At 31.6% G+C, this 15,690-nt stretch overlaps 1 long non-coding RNA gene across 1 annotated transcript; it reads left to right on the top strand.

Annotated features, from left to right (window-relative positions):
- The first annotated feature begins 12,590 nt into the window (after positions 1 to 12,590).
- Positions 12,591 to 15,476, top strand: LOC143074854 (uncharacterized). Its single transcript, XR_012978127.1, has 3 exons — positions 12,591 to 12,845; positions 13,878 to 13,965; positions 14,998 to 15,476. It is a non-coding gene; the product is annotated as an uncharacterized LOC143074854 (long non-coding RNA).
- The last annotated feature ends 214 nt before the right edge of the window (positions 15,477 to 15,690 follow it).

The following is a 15,690-nucleotide window of genomic DNA, read 5'->3' as shown; positions in this document are numbered from 1 at the left end:
AAATAGCAATCTATAAAGAGATTTGCTAATTTGTCAGTCTACGTTAAGAATTTCAGTATATAAATTAAGAATAGAAAAAAATTACAAAAAATACACTGGAATAAGAATATCTCTAAACAAATATGTCTTCTTTAAAACAATTTTACAAAGCATTAATATTAAAATTGATATACAAAAAATATATGTAATACATATCAAGCAAAGCATGCAAACCCATATAAAAAATCGACATTATAATTCGAACTTAAAATTAAAATATCCCATTACTAGCAGTTGTGAAATAAAAAGTTACATTCAACACAATCTCAAATTTTTTACAAGTGTAAACAACTAGCGTCTTGCTTTTGATGCATTCTTAAGTCTTGTACAAGAAAGACGCTGTTACTGCAGACATGAACTAAATAACAACGGTTTCTTCTGTGTTTGCAACTCTTGCAGAAATTGCAGTTATATGATTCTTACTAAAGCGTTGCAGTATACTATATAAGGAAACGTGACTGTTTCTTTACAGGCGGAAACCCGGTTGAAATAAAACAAAAGAATCGAAGCTCTGTGTTAGAGGAGACGATAAATGCTTACTGTAATGTTTACTATAGTAACAAATATTTTAAAAGTTAATAGAAACAAATAAAATGACAATTCTCTTCTCAATTACGAAGTGTTTTATTTTAAAAACACTATTTGCATAAGTTTTCAATTTATCCATTGCATAGTAAAGCAGAACAATTAGATATAAAGTCGATGACATATGATCTATCAATTTAGATGTAGAAAATGCATAACCTCCGATTTTATTTTTAAAAATTACCACGGATGGAGAACATATCAATCTATTAGTTCAGTATTTTTAGTGTCTGCCCTTCCATTATGTGATTCAAGAAAAAATTACAAAAAATGGCTAACAATTGTATCGAAAAGAGAAAATCGAGTACATCTTTTTATGTTAGGACGTGTTTGAATTGAATATTTTGTCTCGAGAACGTACAAAGCAAGAATATTTGAAAAATCATCTCGCTTCAGATTCTATCATTTTAATATATCAAAGCTACAGGTTGACTTTATAACATAACAAAAATCACAGTACTAAAAGATGAAATATATGGGTCAAGTGAAATACCTATCTAATGAATCACAAAAGTAGAGTAGTTGTGTTTAAATAGCTATTTTTTTTTAACTAAAAGTACTTGACGACAGTCTTTCAAGTTGGATGATGGAAATGCATATCTTCGAAAATATATAATTTTCTGTGTTTGATATCTAGGGTTTATAGTCTTCAACCACTTAACAAATATAGTCTGCCCTTCCACGAAATATTTAATAAGATTTTGTTTTAAATGTTTATGAATTTTCGAAAATTCCACCTTACAACCGATCAGACAATATTTTTAATTTGAATCAATGCAGACAAGATCATTAACTGGTGCTCATTAGCTAGTAGATACATTTGTCTTTTAAAATACACCTGACATATAGGAATCGTAATGGTGCTATGTGGAAAAATTTACCGGTTTACAAGAGGAAAACTGGCAACGCGGCATCCCTACGATGGCTTCCATTTCTACGATTGTGAAAATGAACTGGCGAAATGGGGTGATAATTTTGACGAAGTAGAATCCCGACTGTTTATCAAATGAAAGGACAAATATACTGCTACAAAACTGTTATTTATCATACATACTGGTTGTTTAGCAATAGAAACTAGACCTGTAGTATTGGCGAGTCAGTGATGTTTAATTGTTTTTTGTTTTTCTTTTAGAAAATAAATATAAGTTTTGGCGCATTTAAATACGTGCAACTATTCTTTTTTCCACTAGTTAAGAGACAAGTGTACTATGAAAGACTAACTTGCAAATAAACCGCGATTATAAAGTAGTCGATGACGAATTGCAAATTGGTCACGTGACGAATTATCTACCTTTACTGATTGTTAACTGATTTGACAGGTTTGTTTAATGTCTGATATAACACTGTTTAAAACACTTAAAATGACACTAATGATATGTAATTGATCTGTGCTGTGCATATTTAATCAAATGAAAAGAGTTGAAATACAAAATATATTTGGAATCATTGTGAATTATTGACTTTTCATTCTACTTTCGTTTTCCGTCCACTTTTACCTGATTTAAATGAAATAGTGAATAGTTTTATTATTAGTATTTTTCCAAAATACTTTTTTTCCCGGTTTCTATAAATTTAAATTATTTCGCGTTTTTCTGTATTATATTGTATTATCTGATATTGACGAATCTCGTTAAATATTTCCCAAAACTTACGGTAATGATATGACTATGTCCGTCAGTTAAGGTATTTTCATTTCTTCGTTCAGATCCACGTTTTGACATACACATTTGTTTTTGTTTGAAACATTTTATGTCTAATGAAATGTTGATCTTTCCCTTGAACCGAAGTCTGATAAGAAAATCCATAGGGAAATAAAAAAGTTATTGAAATTTAAATAAATTCGAATCGTTTATCTTCAGGTCTATTTAGGTCCTTTCAAGGCCACGTTTAGGTCTATTGTGTCACCTGATTTTGTGGGTCGAACCAGTAAATCGACATTCTTTTCCTGCTCATAATTGAACACGCCTAATTCATGTGTAACCTATCTCTAGCTAAGGGGTTACATTTTTTCAAATGAATACGAAGGTTGAGGTCTTGGGAAAATGTTACTTTTTTATGACTAACTATTCTCTGCGAGATAAAACCATCCAATCGGTTGTGAGAACTTGACATACATTTTGTAATCTTATAAATGTGAACTTTCAAGTCATATCATTGTAACAGTAAATGAATTTTTTGTCTCTTCTGTTTTGTAGCATGTCGGGTAAACTGACTGTATGTGGAGTATGTGAATACCGCAACATCAACAAATCCTAAGTTGTCTCGTGTTCAGAATGCGACGACGGACTTTGTGAGGAGTGTAAAGAGCATCACGCAGCTTCGAAGGGGACCAGAGACCATAGTACTGTTCCAATCTCCGAGTACCAGAAGCTTCCTTCCAATATATTGGAAATTACTCAATCTTGTCAAAAGCACAATGAAAAATACGTTATATTTTGTAAGAAACACGATTGTCCATGCTGTAGACGATGTGTTGTTGAAACACATGATGATTGCAAAGAGCTAAACGCTATTGATGACGTAATAAAAAATGTTAAATCATCAAATGCATTCTTGGAAATGGAATATATGTTAGCAGAACTTTCAGAAAATTTACAGAGAATAAGAAAAGATCGGCAAGATAACATTAAAAGTCTTAAGGAGAACAGGATCAAAATAGAAAAAGAGATTGTACAAACACGAGTATTAATTAACAATCATCTGGATAAACTACAGGAAAGTCTGATGAAAGAATTGTATGTCGCTGAGGAAAAGGAAAACAAGAAAATAAACTGTTTAATTTCATCCATACAAGAGAAAGAAAGGGAGATTACAGAATGCCAGATCAATTTAGATAGAATAAAACAACATGCTTCAGACCTTCAGGCATTCTTGGCTATGAAATACATCCAACAAGATGTATCTAACAACGAACAATTCATAGAATCCATGTTGAAAGAAGACAATATGAACCATGTAACCCTTTCTCTTCAAAAAGAAATCACTTTCGAAAATCTACCTACTGCTTTAATCAAGATGGGAACCATTATCTTGGATACCAGGTCATGTGATACAACATTAACAAGACGGAAGATTAAACAAGCACAGATAATGCTGCCTACCACACACGTTCCTACCATTGATGATATAAAACTTACTTTAAAACAGACCGTGAAAACAATTGGAATAGATATCACTGATTGCTCATTACTACCTGATGGCAGAATGATAATTTCCAACTACGGTGGCCAAATAAATGTGATGAAAACCGACGGGTCGTTAGATTTTACATTACAGACAGGATCGTGTACATCTCATGAAAACTAGAAAAACTGAAAAGTCGTTTAAAGTCGGGTCATGGATTTATGGAATAGTTCATAAAGATGGAAAATTGTTCTACAATGGATGGTCAAACGGATTATGTTTTGTAAGCTTAGATGACGAATCTATTAAACAGCTAGTTAACGATAAATTGTCTCGATACAGCAGTATTACAATATGGTCAGATCAACTTTATTATATGAAAAAGATAATTCAGTATCATGCTGTGATCTTCAAGGTAAACTGAAATGGAAATCAGACCTTCTAGCATTTGTACAAGGTACAGAAGGTATTACAATCGACAGTTACGGACATATTTACGTAGCAGGATCAGTGTCTAACAATGTCATTGTTATTTCCCCAGATGGAAACCAACACAGAGTGTTGCTTTTAGAGAAAGATGGTTTTAAAAAGCAGCAAGCTGTGTTCTTTGATCGAAAAAATAACAAGCTTCTAATTGCGAACCGAACAAATGAGGCATTTCTTTATGATGTTTCAAATTGATGAATTTGTTCAAGATATTCTTCTAAAAGGAGCAATACAACAATTCTCCTGAATTCTGATATATTCGATGTTTATACCAAGCCCCCAGAAATGTTTGTTACCACACCTGATTTAGTCGTGACACATGTATTTTATCTAACATAAAATAACAGTGAGAATTTAAAAAAATAAAAATTAAAAAAAATGTTAAGCTTGTATTTTTTTGGTTCATTTTTTAGATCAAGTTTACCAAAACGTGATTGGTATTACGATGTAGATTATTTGGAGTCGCTCTTGTGGAATTTTGATTTATTTAATGTACTGAACATTGTTGAATCATAGGGTATGGTTCTAATTCTAAAGGCCATATTATGAAACTGATGGACGTTTAACAATTTAGACTTAAGTATGCTAATGACATTTATCTAATCGAACTATATCGCAAGTGTTTCCCATTTTGTTTTTTCGGAGCCTTTTGAAACGTGCTATACAGTATGGGGTTAGATATGGCGGTATGTTCAGAGACAATTCAAATGGAAAACATAAAGAAATCAATTGTGAGGAACGACCACCGATAATGAGAGCAGACTAGCTGTGTTACTTTGTTTCACGTTATTAATTATCACACCGATATGAGAGTCTCCTGTGATGCATGTATCACCACCATACGAATCCATACTCTGTAGAAATATCACTATCAGGAATAGGCAAACTTAAAGATTGGACTAATTGACTGATAGCCTAAGATCTGTGCGTAAACGTGTCGAAAGAGAGCTGTATCATTACATTTCATATCGGTCAACACATGTTGACCGTTACACTTATCAATTATGGGTTTCATTCATTTCACATCACAACGCTTTTTGAGCAGTGTTTGTTTAAGGAACACACTCATGTTAATAGTGTTGGTAAAGTGTAAAGAAGCATGAGCGTAACGTTGTTATGGAGATTTGTAAATGCATCCAATAAGACATCGGTTATATTACTGCTGAACAAAGGGAAGCTGGCAATGTAGTTAAATAAAGGCAACAATAGTATACCGTTGTTCAAAAATTCATAAATCGATAGAGAAAAAACAAATTCGGGTTATGAACTAAAACTGAGAGAAACGTATCAAATATAAGAGAACTACGACACAACAGAGACACAACACCGAAATGTAACACACACAGAAACGAACTATAATGTAACAATGGCCATTTTTCTGACTTGGTACAGGGCATTTTATAAAAACATGGGGGGTTGAACCTGGTTTTGTGGCATGCCAAACCTCTCACTTTAATGGCAGTGTTAATTAAAATGACAACATTACACAACAGGGTTACAATTAATAAACAGATAAATGGGAGAAAATATAGGACAGAGAAACAAACGAATAATAGCCATCAAAAGGTAACAGGTTAAAAAATATTTTTATACGCCAGACGGGGCTACGTCCAAACAAAACGATGCTCAAATATAAAAAGTTTGAAAGCCATAACAACTACAAAGTTGAAGATCGCCGAGGACCAAAAGTTCCAAAAAGTTGTGAGGCCAGGGTTATCCACCTTGGACAAAAAACATTATTTTATTTCTTTAATAACCAAAATATACCCAGAAAGGATAAAGTATGAGTACTAGTATCCATTTCTATGGTTAAATTTCAAGCTCTGTTTAGATTGTGAAAATATCGAAAAAATTGTTCTTCATCCGATTGTGTCCAAGTTATACAGCAGTCGTCTTGTATATCTCTTCCTTGTTGTTAAAAATGCCCTTGGCATTTCTATTCAAAAATTGTCCTCAATTTCCTGATATAATGTCTGTTGTAAAAGAAAACCATCTCTTTGATAGCGTAAGTTTGGGCAAGTTAATTGCTCAAAGCACATCGAAAAGGCTTTTTATGATTTTTGCTAGATGTGAGTACAAAAATCAAGATGATCATTTTCGTACATTGCATCCCTAAGTACCACTTACAGATCATATACCTTATTGATTTTATTGTTAATTTGAATTTGTGTTTTGTCTTGAAAGAGGTGCGAAAGATAACAAAATGACAGTCATAGATCGAAAATAAACTGACAACACCATAGCTTAAACAGACAAATAATACTACATAAGACACAACATAGAAAACTAAAGACTAATTGAGCAACACGAACCCCACCAAAAACTGAGAGTGATTTCAGGTGCTCCGTAAGGGTCCGCAGATTCTCACCCGTCGTGATGCTCATGAATATGTATAAGATGATTGCCACATGAAGTGAAAGAAACCGATGATCAATCAATCGAGTTACTGATAACACTTATCTCATTCTTATCAACAGATGGTAAATCAAAGGAAAAACTGTAGAAACATATATCATTGTTTAAAATTTAAAACAAATATGCTAATTGGTATAAAACAAATATGTTAATTGGTATAAAACAAATATGCTAATTGGTATAAAACAAATATGCTAATTGGTATAAAACAAATATGTTAATTGGTATAAAACAAATATGCTAATTGGTATAAAACAAATATGTTAATTGGTATAAAACAAATATGCTAATTGGTATAAAACAAACATGCTAATTGGTACTAACTCATAAGATACCATATCTGATTTATTATTACATTAACTGCATCATTGTGACCGATATAACTTGATTATCCTATTCCAACCTAGTGTTACCTATGATAATCATGAAATGGATCCCTTTTTTTTGAAAATATCAAAAATGTAAAAAGAAAAAGCAGACACTCCCCACGCGCATTTTGCGTCGATAGGAATGATACCTTATTCATTTAAATTGTTTTATTTTAAAATAAAATGGTGAAGCCATTCAAGGAAAAATGACTCTCTCTATCATCAAATTTATGTTGGCATGTATAGTCTATATTGCTAACATAAATTGAATTTTATAAACCAAAATATCTCTATTGCTACTTTAATATGATATATGTTACTAATCTGATTTATAACCAAAAGTACAAATCAGGATGAAGATATAAAATAAAGAACTAAAAGGAGCATGAAACAGGTAAAATCATCTATCTTTAGATATGTAGGACTCTAAAGTGCGATTGGGACGCTAAATTACAATGGTCACGCTGAAGTGCGATTGTCTACACTAAAGTGCGATGCCTTTACACGCTGAAGTGCGATGGTCCGCGAAAGTATAGACTTAATAAATGTAGTATGGATTATGACGTAAATATTCGTTTATACAAACAAACAAAAATGAACATGCTGAAAGATAAATGTAGAATATTTGATTAACAACTTTAAACCAAATGGTAATGACTTATTTAATTTAAACTTAACCGTGCTTTGTCGGCTTAAACAAATGATTTTTTTTCTCGGGTGCTTGCAGTCGACTATTTTACTATATAGTTTTAAAAAAGAAGTATACACATAAGTATCCGTTATCTTGTTTCTGACAGATACCTTGAAGTCATTGTTTATGTTGCAGTTTACGTTGCGGTCCCTGTTAAAATATTGGCGATTTTATTGAAATTAAATTCGGTAAAAAAAAGGTACATGTTTTCATGCGTAAATCATGAATTGTCCGCTAAAACAATATTTTGTTCATTGTAGGAAAATACAATCTGTATTTCAATTTTGTACTTGCTGTGCAAAAGGTGAAAGCTCGAAGAACATTGCATTTCTCTCTCATTTAAATTAAGATTTTTTTAAACAAATTTATGTTATACAAAGAAATTGTTTGTAATTTACAAAGACAACTTTCAGGGGAGATGTTCACATTAGTAATAGACTGTGTGAACGGCAAGCTACGCAAATTATCCAAATAGTCGATACCGGTCCGAATTAAAAAAAACAAATCATATCCAGGATATATAGATTTTTGTCCCACCTAAATTACCCATTTAGCAATTATTACGCTGTTCTTCTTCTTATTTTAGAAACAATCACTACCGGTAATTATAAAGCCTATCATATGTTAGAAAACCTTAGCTTAGTAGTTTTTGCAAAAAGGTTATTTATTAAAATCCGTGTACTTTAACTTTGAACAGTTACAATATGAAACATATTTAACCCCCATCTAATCATTTTGAATAGGAAATATTTGCCGCTTGCCGTTTAACAATCAACAATACATGAACCAAAATGCAGATCGATTACTTTCTAAATAAAACAATAAAAGCACAGGTAGTTCTGACATGAACTATTGGTTCTGTTATACATTGCAATATATCATACACTCGTAATAATTTTTTGTGCCGACCAATTTATGGTCTCGTGGTTGTTTGGTTAACATATATATGTTTGTACGCACTGTCACTTCCTTTTTTTATTCCACGCGCAACGTGATGCAGGGAACATAGAAATACCGGGCATCTTTTCATCTGTCCGTCATTTCGTATTTTTCGTCTATTTATCTATTCTTTTCTTATAATTCTTAAGAGGGGGGGGGGTCTTTTTTCATGTTGTAGTGGAGACTAATACTCTATAATGTAAATCTTATCCAGGTCCACATCAAAGTATGCCTACATCAAATAAAAACGAACGTTTAAAATTGTGAATGACATTTTGTCAGCGTATATGTGTTCCTCCTAACAGAAAGTTCTCTGGAAACTGTTATAAATGCTATAACATGTATAATAGCTAATTATTTAAGAAAACAATCTGTAACTTTTATTCCGACACAAATATGAATTTAATAGATACACATGTAAAAACAACAGGACAAATGTGTAATAGTCGATGCCATCCAAATCTAGTTTGTAAATAAAATGTTTATATTTAAAATATTGTGCATAAAATTAACATTTATCAAAAAGATTGTACGCATAAAAATAGTTTTGATGACAATTTCAGTTAAATTCATATCTCAACCTAAAAACAATTGCTAAAACAATACGATAAAAAAAAAATCATTATGCCATTTAATCATGTTAATATTTTAATACTAACTTCATCAACCCGCCCTTGTGAGCTCGCTTGATATTATTAATACTGATACAGTAAATATCAAAAAGGGCTCGCTTGATATTATTGCTGATAAAGTCAGTATTAAAAACAAAACATCAATTATTCAATATATATTGTGCTTATCATTTAATTATATTGTGCTTATCATTTAATTATGCCATTTAATCATGTTAATATTTTAATACTAACTTCATCAACCCGCCCTTGTAGGCTCGCTTGATATTATTAATACTGATACAGTAAATATCAAAAAGGGCTCGCTTGATATTATTGCTGATAAAGTCAGTATTAAAAACAAAACATCAATTATTCAATATATATTTTGGTTATCATTTAATTATATTGTGCTTATCATTTAATTATATTGTGTTTATCATTTCAATATTTTTGTGTCTTTCATATTAATATATTATGCCTAACGTGATACATTATTAAGGGTATTAGTCTGATATGAGCCAGTCCATGAGAAAACAGGTACACAAACGAAAATTTTACGAAATTCTAAGAAGTGTGCATAATTATTGGTAGTAGACTTGTGATTTATAAAACACATTTACTTTTCCTCATATTCTTAAGCTGTGAGCTACACGCACCTGCAAGTGTTTAGACCCCCCTTTAGTTTTATCAAGATTTTTAATGACTTATTTCATATATTTCAATCACTTTCAAAGTACAGTTTAAATGGCTTGATTTGCCAATTGATAATGTTAACCCCTGTAGCAGTGGGGATAAGGCTCTCGCTAACGATGCAGATATCAACGCAATCAGACCGGGCAACGGAACGAGTCCCGTGCAACGATGGTTGATTTATATAATATTAAATAACTTAACTTAACTTAACTTCGGTTGATTTATATAATATTAGATAACTTAACTTAACTTAACTTCGGTTGATTTATATAATATTAAATAACTTAACTTAACTTAACTTAACTTTCAATTTCTAAAACACAAGAGGTCATAGTTTTTGTATTTTCCCTCATGTTTTAATATTGTCTTACTTTCCTTAAACCGGTAAAACTGAAGAAAATTATTGACTTTTGTCTCTCTAGTGTCGTAAAACTTTAAGTTTCTGGTCGGTATAACATTAGTCCGGGGAACAAATGATTTTACACTTGCTCAAATACCAAAACATTCAGATATTTCTACGTCTTTTGCTGTTTTAATTGACAAATTCGGGATAGAATTGACAATCTTATGAATGTTTACATTAATGTAATATATATATATTTTAAATAATATAAAAACATACAGGAACAAATTTACTGTCAAATTTTAGAAAGACACCTTATCATTACTAAACAAACAACCCAATAATTAACAAAAATAAAAAATTTAAAAAGTTGGATAAATGGGAAGACGCCGTTATATATTTTAGTATCATTTCAGTTATTCTGTATAATCCCTGACGTTTTTTCTAGTGATTATACATAATCCCTGAAAATTGTAGTGATTATATATAATCCCTAAACTAACCAGTGATTATACATAATCCCTGAAAATTTTAGGGATTCTACATAATCCCTGATTATACAAATTCACTGTCACATATCTACATTACATTTACAACCTTTTTCATGTGTTCAATCGTATATGATATTAACAAAAGACATGCGATATAGCGATTCGTATGTTGTTTGTTTTAATATCTGTAATGCTTTTCAATTTGATTACTATGTTAACTATTCAGAAACAAAAACAACATTGTCATCAGGCAGAAGTAAAAAATAATATTTTCTGATTGAGAGAGTTTGCCATTTAATTGAAATACCAATGCCTAGTCCCTGGCAAATAGATTTGCGATTTGCATAACAAAAACTATAAAAACTAAATCTCTAAAGACTAAATGGTCTTTTTCTTTCTTGTTTTACAATGTCATAATCATTTCAGTTTATTAACTGTACATACGTTAGACTATCAATAAATGAAAAATTCATTATATCCATATCGATTCAATTTCTTATTTGACTTAATTATTTAATTAGATAATTTTAAGCCACTTTGTCATCAATTTCACCCAAGACGTTGCTGCAAAGAGTTCTATTTGTCGGAGCTCCTTTTTATACATTTCTCAATTTATTAAAGGAATGTAATTTAGTACTTCTTTAGGTAAGGTAAATGAGCGATGACTGACTGTCTCATATGTCTCAATGGCAAGCTGGCATATTTGTTAAAGAGGGGCGAAAGATACCAGAGGGACAGTCAAACTCATAGACCGCAAATAAACTGACAACGACAAAATTAAGAGAGACAAATAATAGAACACAAGACAAAACATAAAAAAGTAAAGATATAACATATCGAAACCCCGCCAAAACTGGGGTGATATCAGGTGTTCCGAATGGTTAGCATATCCTGCCCCACATGGTGCACCTGTCAAAAGGCTCATGTAATTACAAACCCGGTGTAATTAGTGTTTTTCGGTAGGTCACATTCGGGAATTGCAGGAACGACATAAGGAACATATTCGATATCATCTGTGAAATGGTTATTCCATGACGGTAAACCAAATCGTGACGGCGTCCGTAAAATTCACGAAGGGATAATTTCAACTTCATCATTTGGAACATTTTTTTAAATAGCCTCTTTGTGAGCAGCCGACCCTCATTGTCAATTTCTAGATGTTAGTCAAGATATAAGGCAGATGTAACTGTACCTGGTGTATCCTCTATCTCTAGCTCGTTGGGATAGATGCAATCCGCATAGTCACCAAACTTTGAATTATTTAATGAGAGAATATCATCTATATAACGGAAAGTGAAGTTATAGGATTAATTGGTTTCCATTGGATTGCCGACAGTCTGTTGAAAAACACGTCATTCGAACATAAGAAATATGTTGTCGATCAAGAAATCAAGCATCTGGGTAGTCATGGTATTGTCAGTGTCATATTTTGTTTGTTTGAATCAGACTGATTCTTTACAAAGTAGGAAATTATCCCTCCCTAAGACAAGATACTGGTATCTACGTTGGCCATATCTTTTATGAAACAAAGCAATACCAACTATTTCAATATATCTTTTAGTTTGGAATGGGGAATACTTTGTAAAGTGTAAAAAAGTCAAATGTTTTTATACTTTTGCAAGATGAAAGAGTCTAAGATTGTATGTATTTTAAAAGATATTTGGATTTTTTGGTACACAGGGCTGATTATTGACGAGAAATCGATACACCTATATTGAATAATTATAAAAACAAAATCTTTTCTAATTAATATAAACTCAAACTTATCACACTTCTGTTTTGCCGCATGTCGAGTAAGTTGACTGTATGTGGAGTATGCGAATACCGCAACATCAACAAATCCTCGGTGGTCTGGTGTTCATAATGCGACGAAAGACTTTATCAGGAGTGTAAAGAGCATCATGCAGCTTCGAAGGGGACCAGAGACCATAGTATTGTTACAATCTCAGAGTACCAGAAACTACCTATCAATATATCGAGCTTTGTAACAATACAACGGGATCTTTCGAAAAAGAGGCCACGGGTTACTTCTATAAGGATGTAACATCAAAGTGAGGCGTAAGTTTGCTTTTGGTTATATTAGATTATTACTATAACAAGTTTAAGAAAATACTTATGCTGCAAGGCAAAATATTTAGCCCCTTGCGCCTAGTTTTCTTTTTATAAAAGACTTCATTAGCTCATAACAGACAATTTACCACAACTAAAGCAGATTCTAGATTTCTTTTCTTTCGATATGATTAGTTATTTGCTAAAATATTTAAAACCCAAATAAATCAATGCAAATATAAGGTAAAAGTCTAAATAAGCCTTTTCCCGCCATTTAAAAAAAAGTATCTTAATAAAAAAATTATTTTATCTCATGTTGTTCCTTAACTTATACTCTCCTGACTTAAACTATTAATTTTAAGTTCTCGATTTCTTTTTATTTCACCTTTCTTTGGAAAAGACAGAACGATGAAAAAAAGTAGAGCTCATGCAGTTCACACATAATTTAAGAATACACGGAGCACAACCTTAAACACATAATCCACAAATATTGTTTTAGACGTTTTAATTTTATGGCAATAATAATTATTGGCTAATTTTCGGGAATGATTGTTTTAATTCGATGAAGGCACCTCCGCTTGAATACACTTCTGAAATTACACAATGAAACTTAAACGTCAAGAAAGTGCAAGACAACAACAGTGGCTGAGAAAAAACGAAAAAGTCCACAAAAGGGTAGACAACGGCATTGCCCGTAGAAAACGACAACAGTCCGTCAACACCTCGCTTCTGGCAGATAACACCAATGTCCGTAAAAAAAGACAAAAGTCCGTCAAATAGAGCATACAACATCATTGCCTGTTTAAAAAGACAAAAGTACGCCAAAAAGACAGACGACACATTTACCCGTAGAAAAACATCGGAATTAGCCGAAAAGGGGCATATTGAATATGCTTATCAATGTTATTAGTGCAACCAAAAGAAAATTATATACTTTTTTAAATGACGTGGAAAAATCTTCTGGCCATAAATTTAGAGAAGGGAAATATTTTTCCATTAGTTTGAATATGAATGTGACCACGGTTGCTATTTTTATTTTAGGGACAAAACGATCCATGCGCAGGCACTACCTGCTGCACTGGTGAAATATGTATTGTTTTATACAACAAAAGGACAGTTGATATAATAGGTACGTATAAATTAAGGATGTACACCTCTGAAAAGTGAAAATTTTCTAGAATTAAACGTTTTTTTCTAAACCTGATTTTTTGATTTATATGACTGTCAAAAAATAATTGGTGAAGAAAAAATCATATGGTGGGGCGCTTCTTTTTTTGCTACGGCCCACTGAAAGTACATAATTTTGATGATTAAATCAAGTCAGTCTTTTTGAGTGAAATTTTGAAGAAAATGGGTGAGGGGTACAAAAAATGATTTAACCAGAAACATAGACATTCCATATAACTTTTTCTTTTCAAATTTCACAGATATGTATTTTTTTCAGTCATTTATAAAAAGGAAATACACAATTCTTTCACAGAGTTAAGTTTGATTATGATAATTATCAAATTCATAGCTATTTTCCATTTATATCACATGTTTTGGAAATAATTCCAGAACAAGACTTCAATGAGACTTAACGAGACTGAAATGTCAGAAGAATACATCCTTAAAATAAAGAATTTACTAAATCACTCTGTCTAAAAAAATTAGATTTCTTTAACGTTCATGATAGTGGCATTGGTACGTTTAACAGCACAACTTTTATTGCTTATCCGGTTTTAAAGGACTTCTGTGTCGTTGAGTTGCTGGCTCATTGATATGACTACATTTTCTCACTATAAATTGTATTTTAGAGCTTGGAAAACACAAAGTCCGTTCACCGTTGATTTTAGTAGGTAACTGATTATTAAGTAACAATTTCCAATGTAGACAACAACAACAAAAAAACAACAACAACAACAATATGAATACTAACACTAAGACCATTCTTCATTCTTTGGAGGGGGGATTTTATGTTAAAAATATGCTGGCCTGGTAATATCGGAAGCTAAAAAAAAGTGTCATTACTTATTTGTCTAACAATATGCAAATTAATGCAGAATACAATTGTATACAAAATAAATGTGAATTCACACCAATTTAATCGTGGTTTTGCCGTAGGTAAATTAACAATACTAGCAAAAAACAAAAATGAATCATACATTTGTTTATTTTACAGACGGTTGACAGTCGTCGGCAGAGACGATTCTAGTGAGCTTTGCTCGCACAGAACACCTAAGGAATTACATGCAACTCTTAAAAATCAGCTGAACGTATTCTTTTATTGAAGAGTAATCAATCTTTTAAATTATTCAACCTATTTTTTGTCAACCTGCAATGTATCTTAAGAAACCTGAGTGTAATTTGTGTGGTTGAAATTTCTGAAAATTTCATATTTTTATCAACAGGTCAAACTTATTCTTTGTCAAAATTTAAAGTAAAATTTAAAGAGCCAAATTTGTATTAGTCAAAGTATTTGGTACCTCTTTTTATACGATCTTTTACCATAAAAATGATCTTATACGATATAAAAAAACACAAAAAACCAAAAACGATCTTATACGATAAACACGACGAAAGGGCCACTGTATGTTAATACACAATTTTGTATGCAAGTGTAATACTTTGTTATCTTACCTTATAAAATATGAACTATTATTTTGAGTTTGTTATAAAAAATGAATATCAAAAATACAGTTGGGTTCAACTTTTAACTCTCTGAAAAAATGCAAGAACAATCTTTCGTAGAACAGCTCCATCGTACATCTGTACATTCGCCGCCCAGACACAACACAATAATCACAACCTTTAAATATTTAATTATATGGAGAAAAAAAATCATGTGTTTTTATCCGTTATGATCTGTTTATAT

The sequence above is a fragment of the Mytilus galloprovincialis genome, chromosome 5, assembly GCF_965363235.1.
Source record: "Mytilus galloprovincialis chromosome 5, xbMytGall1.hap1.1, whole genome shotgun sequence".
In the NCBI taxonomy this organism is placed as follows: Eukaryota; Metazoa; Mollusca; class Bivalvia; order Mytilida; family Mytilidae; genus Mytilus; species Mytilus galloprovincialis.
Note: the sequence above shows the minus strand (reverse complement) of the source record. Positions and strands in the feature narration are given on the sequence as shown.